This window comes from Astatotilapia calliptera, chromosome 6 (genome assembly GCF_900246225.1).
Source record: "Astatotilapia calliptera chromosome 6, fAstCal1.2, whole genome shotgun sequence".
Taxonomy (NCBI): domain Eukaryota; kingdom Metazoa; phylum Chordata; class Actinopteri; order Cichliformes; family Cichlidae; genus Astatotilapia; species Astatotilapia calliptera.
Genome location: NC_039307.1, coordinates 21,010,152 through 21,020,342, shown reverse-complemented (window position 1 = coordinate 21,020,342; position 10,191 = coordinate 21,010,152). Strand labels below are relative to the sequence as shown.

The window sequence follows — 10,191 nt, the reverse complement described above, 5'->3', positions numbered from 1 at the left end:
CTACTTATCCAGGAACACTTTAAGCTGGGGACCCCCGGACCTTATAAAATATTAGCCACAACACATTGATCTAGTAAAACTAACGAATGCTAAATAGGTATTTTATTAACAAAAAATCCTTAAAAATATCTATATTTGTCGCATTGTGCCTGAACGCAGCACATCGGCTTGCAAGCCAGCGGCTTGTGTGGAATTTGGCGCCGTTTGCTGGAGTAAAGACGTAACTGCTGTTTGTGGTCGTGATTAATAGTGGATGAAAGTAGCTTAATAGCAGCAAATAACGCGTGCTTCCTAGTGGTACAAAATATATCTTTGAAATGAGTGCTGAGGCTTAATGAAGAATAAAATTAAGCTTACGCGGGTGTGTTTCCGGTCTGGTAAGTGTGCCACCTCTGTGGTTGGTATTTAGCCTCCAAAGGTAGTTAATGTTCAGGTGATAAAAATGAGTGATTTACTGATAAAGCTGTTCTTTGACTGTATAAAAATGAGTGAGCTTGTATAGCACTTGAAACGTTTACTTATCCCACTGCACGTCGTGTGCGCAGTTTCACTCTGACGGGGAAGGGAGGGAGTGTCTGTACAGCTGGCGAATGGACCTCACAATCTCGCTCGGCTCGGTAAATTCGCTCACTTTTGTGCTCTGAATCAAGTAGCATGTGTATGTAACATATTGAGGAAATGCAAAGGTCATCCCATTAAGACCATCAACTTGTATTTACCTGATTAATTACAGGCAAACACCTGCAGTCCTTCTGTTTGAGTACTCCAGCGCTTGAATTTTGGCCTCAGCTTAAATGTGAGGATAGGGTGTTTGTAGACCTTCTAGCTCATGACTACTCAGATTGAATCACTGTACACTGTACTGGGTTAGCCAAACTCTTACCCTAACCCTTGGACTAAATTAGCATCCCAGATGCACGCTAATTTAGTCCAAGTAAGGGCAAGGTGTAGTTCAGTAGAGTCTGAGGTGTTTTGTTTCACTACTTTTGTAGTCCTGAAAATCTGCCCCTTTGTGAGTCATATTTTTGTTTTCTTTGAACTTTTTTGCATATTGTAAGCTGATAACCAAACAGCTTACAATATGCCCAAGTTCACAATAACATAGTTTAATGTATTACCCAAAAGGTTTCCTGTCTTAATGTGAAGGTTTGAAGACACGACTTCCAAGTGGACTGAACGCACACAATATCATGATGAAGAAATGCTTTGCTTCTGATTTTGCAATAAACACACTAGGTGGGAGACTGTAAGGAAAAGTAACTGTGAGTAGGAGTAGTCTTTCTTAAATGACAAATTCAACATTCCTGCAAAGTAAAATTTCACACATAAAGATATTTTAGTAACTCTGAAGTCCATATGAACACAGGGGCAAATCTTCATTCTCAGTAAAAATCAGCATATAATAAAAGCAAGCTAATTCAGATCCTGCAGAACACCCGAATAGCAGTTTCAAGTGTATGTAAGAGCACCGGTGCAGATGCAGGGAGGTTTCGCTTGGAACTGAAACACAAATGAACACGGAGCGGAAACATAGCTGCTCAGAGGTCTCGCTCATCATATGATGAAACGACTCCTGGCCCCTCATTTTCTGACTCTTGGTCTGAAGTATTTCCTGCTGATGCTGCTGTGGCAACAGTGTCCAAGGACAACACGTTTTTTCTGGTTCTCAGCTGGATGAATTAATGCCAGTGCTGCATATGTTCAGCAGAATTCTGGGTGGGAGGGTGTAGTACCTCACTAACTTGGACTGCACGGGGTCTGGTCCAGCATGCAGAGTAATTCCTCATGAACAACAAGACTTCAGGATAAATATTCAGTTTCTCACTTCGCAGACACTGTCCAGTTTGGGATTGTGTAAGGAATCCTGCAAGGTTGGTGCATTTTACTAAGCGTTGATAAATTGCTTACATTTCAAAATGTCTTCCAAGACGAGTAAAGTAATTCTATCACTTGTCTGTATCTTGTTTAAATAAATATGATTCAAGAACAGACAGATTTACTTTTATTTTATAAATCTGGTAAACTTTAGCAAGTCCTCATGACCATGTGTTTGCAGAACCGTATAAGCTTGTGTATATGTAAGAATTCATCTTTCTTTGTGCTACTTTAAGGCTACAGAGGTGTTACAATATGCTGAGGTGCAGACGCTTATACGCTTCTGAGGCATGTGTTTGAGCCAGAGTGTACCGATCAAATCCAGCTGTCATCACCACCTTACCAGGCTTTGATCTATAAAGTTGAGATCCAAAATTTTGGGGGCCAGTGACTTTTTTAAGGGGAGAGAAATTTACAAGACCTCTCTGCTGCCTCATAATACTAACACCAATTTGACAGGTAATCTGGCTGAAAGTTCCGACTTCAAAACAGAGCTGTGCAGCGCGGGGCCTGATCCATTCCTCTCTGACAGGGGGGAACCTAACTGTATTGCCTCACTGAAAGAACGTCTTGGGTTTGGATTCACTACCTGGCTGAAACCTTTCTGTGGGGATTTTGCATGTTTACCCCATGCTTGTATGGCTTCTCTCGTTAGTTGTTTTGGGATCCTTTTACAGTATTAATTGTCAATTCTAAATTGTACTTAGGTATGATTGTGAGCATGAACGGTTGTCGACCTGTCCAGGGTATACCCTGCTTTGTGCCTTGTGTTAGGTGGAATGAATGGCGCCCTAGTGATGGACAAGTGCAAGAAAACCGATGAATAGATGCTATGCAGACCCACTAGCTGTGGTTCAGGAACCTCTGGGTAATTTTAGAACCACTGGAATAGTCTGCCTTTACTTAAAAAGTTGTATCCCAGAAAGTTGGTTCTTTTCATCTGGACATTGTTTTTTCAGTGGGAGAAACATTTTGTCAGTCATTCACTTCTACAGCCTCTTCTTCAGTCTTCTTTAGTGACTGAAGAGCTCACTTGGATGAGTGATGAAATGTTTCTCCCACTCAAAACGCAGAGCACAAGTGAACAGAATCAACTTTCTGTGATTTCTTTACCTGGGCCATCAAGCATCAAGATAAAAAGTTGTATCTTATTTTTTGTCCTTCCTTAGATGAAAAAGTTACTGCCTAAACAGGATGTTTGAAATTCACATTCCTAACTGTAAACAACATCAGCTTTAGTAGAGAAAGGCTGTTTTTTAGAAGGAGTGTCAAGTAACTCTCATACGGTCACAATCAGAAGTAACAGTTTCATAAAGGTCTCTGTGGAGATTACAATTCCTTCTTTAAGTCCTTTATTTGGATAGTTTAGGACTTCCCCTCATAAAATTAAAAAAACTGAAATGGCTTTCTTGGCTGCTGTTTTTGTTTACAGTATGCCTGCTTCTCCAGAATGAGGTCACCAATAAAAGTTTGCTGTTTTTTTAGGAGGGGACTTTCTGGGAAATGGAAGATGCCAGTTTGTGATGCTGTCACTATCTTGTTTTGAATAAGTTGTTTGCATTTGTAGTCATTTGTAGTCAGGGAGCAGCTGAAAGTGGCTTTATATAAAGACTGCGAGTTGTGAAAGTAAAGAAAAAAAGAAATTCAGCATTCGCTGTGGTTACATATAATCTGAAGCTAGATAGAGCATTTATTGTTTCTGCCAATGTAAGGTTTATAGAATAATTGTAAACAATTATAATTAGGAACTTAAATATAACTGTAGCTTTTTAAGAATACAATCACCCATAGCAAACATAGCAATACATGCAAGACTCAAATCCCCCTTCCAGGTAGTCCTATTTGGCCAGATGTGCCATAACTCCAGTATTTATATATTATTATATATTTAATATTTTGAAAATATGTGTTGTTTAAAAGAATTGGGGCTAAATAAATATTCCACTATGGTACGGTAGCACACATTGCAGGTTCCTGCTTTTGAATGATGCAGTGAATGACAGTCAGAGTCAAATTTATTTATTTATGTATTTACACAGGAGTGTGTGTCTGCTCTCCATCAGCCTGGTTTTGCACAGTGAGACAAAGCCAACACACCATAACCAGCATGACTGAATGAGTGACTGAATGAGTGACTGAATGAGTGACTGAATGAGTGACTGAGTGAGTGACTGAGTGAGTGACTGTGCAATTCACTTCAATTCAGCTCAGAAAAATTCTGATAAATTCAATTGAATTTTATTCATATAGCAGCAAATCACAACAACAGTCATCAAGATGCTTTATATCATAAGGTAAAGGTCCTACAATACCATCCATCCATCCATTTTCTTCTGGTTATCCAGTGCCAGGTTTGGGGCAGCAGCCTAAGCAGAGAAGCGCAGACCTCCCTTTCCCAAGCCACCTCCTTCAGCCTTTCCGGGGAACACCAAGGTGTTCCCAGGCCAGCTGAGAGATATAATCTCTCCAGAGTGTCTTGGGCCTGCCCCGGGGCCTCCTCCCAGCGGGACATACCCTCACACACCTCACCCAGGAGACGCCCAGGAGGCATCCTGGTAAGATGACTGAACCATCTCAACTGGTTCCTTTCTATGTGGAGGAGCAGCGGCTCTTCTCCGAGCCCCTCCTAGATGGCTGAACTCTTCACCCTGTCTCTAAGGGAGAGGCTAGCCACCCTTCGGCGAAAGCTCATTTCCACTGCTTGTATCCGTGATCTCGTTCTTTTGGTCACTAACCAAAGATCGTGACCATAGGTGAGGGTAGGAAAGTAGACTAAACAGTAAATTGAGAGCTACGCTTTTACGCTCAGCTTTCTCTTCACCACCCCTACAACAATACAGAGAACACTTCAATAATCAGACCTCCTATGAGCAAGCACTTGGTGACAGTGGGAAGGGAAAAACTCCCTTTTAACAGGAAGAAACATCCAGGAAGACCAGATTCAGGAAGGGGCAGCCATCTGCTGGGACCTCTTTAAGGTGGGGGGGTGCCTTCTTAATGAGACTTCTGAAATGGCAATACAATGCTGGCTGTCCAAGCTCTTTAACCATGCAAGAGACCAAAAAAAGAAAGGCCGGATGGTCCACTGTGAACACTGGTGGGACTTTTATGAGTGTGTGAGGATTTTGTTTCCACTGTTGTCATACAAATGTAAAGCCCATCATTTGATTTGAAAAACAAATGTAGTCTATTACAGTTGCATACATCCACACCGTATATAACTGCCATCATGCACAGTTATAATGTCCTTCAGTTGCATCATTTACACACACAGACACAGAGCCCCTTCCCTAGGAAGATTAGATTATTTTAGCCTATTATGGTCTGTATTCTTAATAACTTGTACTTCCTGTTCCCACGGTTGGAGTCACACTATGACCTGTGATCAGTGGGCCTCTGGGTTTCTCCCACAACATTGTCTTTGAGGTTAGACCCACATAAACAAAGCAAGTCAAAATCAAAAAATGAACAAAAGCAGTTTTTAAAATCAAAACATCAAGGCAAACCTCTTAAGTTGCATCATATTCATTGAGATATTTCATTCAAGAATACTGTGACTGCTCAAGTTCCCACCCAGCCCTCAAACACGGTTATTTAGACTAGCATGACTGTAGACAAAAAGAGTTGTTAACCACAGGGCATAGCAAGTGACAGGAAAGATTTGCAAAGAGCTCGGTGTGGTTTGCAGATGTTATATTTAGATCATCTGATGAGAAACTTTGTTTTGTTGTATTTTTAGTGTTAATAAACCTAAGATCAATTTTCACAACTTCTCATAACTACCAGGCAAGTACAGTGTTTTTTTTTTTTTTAAGTTATTTAAAGAAACCCTAAAAAAGAGCAACAAGATCTACTCAAAGCCGTCTTTGTATATGAAAGCACTGAAAATGACTCAGTTATGGGCGGGACAGTATTTTTCTTCTCTGCAAACGTCACCTAGATTTTCCTACATGGGCAAACACTGTTCTTCAATGCACATGATTTAGACTGACTTATTTTTCCAATAATAAACTATATCAGTGAGGAATGTGGGGTTGTTTCCTCTGGGCCCTCGCTGCTCCACTTAAGAATCTGACGGGTTGAACAGTGGGGGATTATAGGGTGAATCATGAATGGTCCTTTCTTATCCATGTATGTGACTGATCCAGACTTGTGACCCGCACTATTGCATGCCTATAAAAATGGTCATGCTCATCCTTTCTTGTGTGGGACTTTGAGTTTGACTTGCAACAGTGACTCCTAAGGCAAATACATGTTCCCATAAAAAACACGACTTATGGCATGACTTAATGGATGGCAGATCTGTTGGTAAAGCCAGACTGAAATATTGCAGAATCCTTTGGATAAATCCGCTGTGCCCATATAAATGAAGAAAGTCCAATTAAAAAACCCTGAAATATCTCATATCCTTTTTGTGCTTCCTGCTAAAGATCAGTTAAAAACAAATGATCTGTCCTGGTATTGTCATAGATTTGTGTCATAATCTTGTCTCTATTTATGTAGTTGAATGCTAAACTGGCTTTGTGATTTATGACCAAATATCTACACAATGATACAAAAAAGAATCATCCAATTTCAGAGTGCTTGGAGGGAGAGGGAGACCTAAAAAGAAACAAAAATGTCTGCAGCAGATGAACAGCATCTAAAAGTCACTGGAAAAACTCCAGCAAAGACCAGACATGGGACATGAGAGATACATCTGGCCCTTCAGCTGATTCATCTACTGTTTGCCAAAACTTCATCAGAAATGGTCTCAGTGGAAGGTTGGATGTCAGGAAGCCATTCTTAAGGAAGGCAAACAGGGAGAAAAGACTGGGGTATTCTAAATCACATAAGAACTGGATTGAAAATCAGTGGGTCTTATCGAGTGATTAATCAATTTTTGTTTTTTCAAATTCTCGTCAATATATATGTAGCTGGTCAGGGGAGACTGTCAGGAGAGACTGTCAGCTGTGGGTGCCTGGGTGTAAAACAGTGGAGGCTCTGTCATGTACTGGGGCTGTATTTCAGCAAATGAAGCTACAGTTCTTGATGGAATTGTGAATACAGTAAAGCACTGTCAGATTTTGATCCACCTGCAATATTATCTAGAAAGCTTCTGATTGGCAATGGCTTCATTTGTTCAGCACAATAATGATCCCAAACACACTGCCAATGCAGTAAAAGCATATCTGGATAGAAGGACATTATCAGGCCTGACTAGAGCCCAGAATTTATTGAAGAAGTACGGGATCATCTTGATAGGGAAGAGAACAAACAGCAGCCAAAAGCCAAAGAAGAGCTTTGAAGGTCTTTCACAGAAGCCTGTAGAATTACTCCTGAAGACTTCTCAAAGAAATTAGAAGAAAGCCTGCCTAAAACAACTGTGTTGAAGAATAAAGGTCGTCATACCAAATATTGGCTTTCAAGCGTGTTAGAAATGTAGAAATGTTTTTATATACTGTATTTTCATGTATGTTTTGCAAAGTACATCATTTAAATCTGCCTACTTGTATTTTGTGTTCAGTGTTAAATATTAATTGGTGGCATGCTGGCAAGCTTTGTCTTCATGAATGGAGAACATTCCTAACAGTTTCCTAGCTGAAGGTCAGCATACATATTGTTACGTCATGGTTGGTATGTTCACATTCTTGTATTTAGTCCCTCCCTGAACTTCCACAGTAGTTGTAGATCTGTACTCACATCAAAGCTACATTTTGCTTTAACCTCCCACATTTAGTGCTTCGCTGCTCTTCCAGTTCACACACAACTGCACACACAGAAACATTGCTGATGGGCATCTTCTCTTGCACATGTTGTTGCCTAAATATGTGTTTTCACAGTATCACTGGTGTATCAGATTGTGACGTACACCAGTTGCCCTGAGGACAAGCAAGATGGTGTGATTGGCAGGGGAAGGCATAGCCTTTTAAATTATAGAGCAGCATTGGACGTCCGCAGGAGATAATGAGTGGATAGCCTGAGTCATGCTCTGTGTCGGGCTCCGCACTTCAAACACCAACTGTATCCACATGGAAGCTTCTGTAACCGAAAAAAAATCTGCATTTCATTACATGGCACTTGGTGTAAGAGTGCAGAGTGCATCATGTGACATGCAACAGCAGAGTCTTGTTGTACTTGGATGGCTTGCCCTTGAGTTCGACCATCTGTGTCCCCGGAGAGGCAACATTTATGGTAGTGCACAGTTTCCCAGTGCAGCCCCTAAGAAAAGACTCATCCAAAGCTTCAACTCACATCTGGATGACCCAGAGGTTAGAGGCTGGGGTTAGAGAGATAGTTGGAGGGGGCTTCATTCCAGTTTTCTCTTGTGCTTGGACTGTCCCTGTTGGTATGCAGCTGATCCAACTGAAACAAAAAAAAAAAAAAACCCAACACAAAAAACACTCATTATAAATCTGATCATAGCTGAACTTTTAGTGAAATTAGGAGATTACTTACGTTTTGAGGTTTTCAACTGGTCCGGGCTTTCCAAATGAAATATTCAGCTTGTGCTATGATCCTAATTTCACTATGGGTTTAAAAACAAATTATGTCAGTTGGTCTTTGTGATATGAAGAGCAGTCATTGCCAGCTTTGCCCTTTCTTTCTGCAAAGTGCTTCACAGAGAAATTACTATATTAGGAAATGAATTGCTGGTATTTTGGTCCTAAATATTTTTTTTTCTTCCCACTTAATCTCCTTGAAAAGAAAATTGTCAGGTTCGTAGCACTTTTAAAGCCGTCTCCATTATTATAAAGTATGTTTTAATGCTGAAATATGATTTACCATTTTAGTGTATTTTTAAATACCTCTCCCCAACCAGATTAACTATAAAGATATCTTGCCTTGTATTTTTTTCACGAGTGCCAGTATTTTTATCTAAGAATACTTGTAGTTACAAGATGACAAATTTGCTGCAGATATGACTGCCAAAACATTAGAGCAATCTCAGTTGGCTCGCAGCCCGAAGTCTTACGAAGCAGCCTGTCTGTTACTAATCAAAGCCAACTCCTCCTTCCCAGCTCGGTGAAATAGGGAGCTAAAGAAGAATGAAGAAAATGTCTCCTGAAAAGAGAAGCAATATTTCTGAAATAGCGAGTAGTGAGTGTACAGTAGAGGAGGGTGGAGTGTATGGTGTGCTTCGAGAGCTGTGAGACGGGGGATGGGGCTCCTGAGATGTGACTCAGACTCACTGTCAAAACCAGCGGGGAGGGGACCTGATGAGAAAAAAGGATAGAGCGGAGGAGAGAAGGGAGGGCCGGGAGAAAAGAAAACCCAGCCCCTCTTACACCACCCCGACTCTTGAGCGTTCAGCGTCAGCAAAAACCATAATGTGATCAAGATGGAAGTTGTCCATGGACTTTTCACTGCTTCCCGGCTTTCTGCCTTCCTCTGGGGGCTTCACTGCCTGTCCAACAGTTTTACTGCGAAGATACTGACTCGAGTCTAGAAAAAGGCTTGTATAGCTTAAAGTAAGGACTTCTTGCTTGGAAAGAGTGAAGTAAAATTTCCCAAACGTGGACAGATTTCTTTTGATGGATGAATGAAAAGTCAGCTTGAGTAACATCTCTTGGCAAACTGCATTTCAGGAACTAATTGATCTGCAATCTTTGGTTTGGATTATATATTCCACTTCTGGATTTCCACAAAAGCTTTCAGATTATGTTGCTAAACAATGTGTCATCACTGGAGTATTTATGAGAAGTAAACATCAGTGTTCCTCCACTGTAGAATGTGGAGTTCGGCTGTCAGCTGTTCGTTGGAGTGCAAGTAAGAGGAGCGACTGCTTTTTGGATCTTTCCCTTATTTTACATATAACCAAATCTGGTACATGTTTGTGCCAAAGGGTGCAAATGGCAGTTAGAACCACCATCCTTATGACTTAAAATGAATATTTGGGAAAAGAAACTCTTCAAGCAGGTCTTCCATTTTTAAAATACTTTCAATACACTTAAAAAAAATCAGATTCTTTGTGACAGACTACTTAAGGTGGCTATGCTATGTTGTTTTGAATTGTGTTATTTACATAGTACAGAATGGTTCTCTTTAATCAAAATATTTTATTTGTCTGTCTCGACACATAGCAGATTTACGGAGTAGTGTAAATCTTCCATGATTTACACTATGTTTCTTCACATCTATAAATTGAAATCAACCACAAAAGGAAGAAAAAACACAGAGCAGTGTAATGCAGAATATCTTACTTTGAATTCTGTGATAAGACTTGCATTTGGTTCTGTGATAGTGTTGGATTCTGTTCCAGTTTTACTTCAATCTACTTCAGTCTCTTATTTTTGTAGGTGAATGGGTGCAGAAAGACTGTTAACTAACACCCAG

General features: G+C 40.5%; 2 protein-coding genes and 1 long non-coding RNA gene across 4 annotated transcripts in view; 2 read left to right on the top strand and 1 right to left on the bottom strand.

Moving 5' to 3' along the window:
• LOC113024198 (MAP/microtubule affinity-regulating kinase 4-like) overlaps positions 1–10,191 on the top strand; it is a 597,794-nt gene that overhangs the window by 311,407 nt on the left and 276,196 nt on the right. The window lies entirely within an intron of this gene.
• The window catches only part of LOC113024199 (uncharacterized), a 37,656-nt gene continuing 27,636 nt past the window's right edge, over positions 172–10,191 (top strand). The window contains exon 1 of one of the 2 annotated variants that reach the window (XM_026171072.1): positions 172–377. The gene's annotated coding sequence lies outside the window, so the exon portion shown is untranslated. Of the gene's footprint in view, positions 378–8,940; positions 9,625–10,191 lie in introns of those variants that run through there. The other variant, XM_026171071.1, reaches the window with a different exon arrangement.
• Positions 5,661–8,843, bottom strand: LOC113024214 (uncharacterized). Its single transcript, XR_003272640.1, has 2 exons — positions 8,314–8,843; positions 5,661–8,220 (listed from the first exon to the last, which is right to left on the bottom strand). It is a non-coding gene; the product is annotated as an uncharacterized LOC113024214 (long non-coding RNA).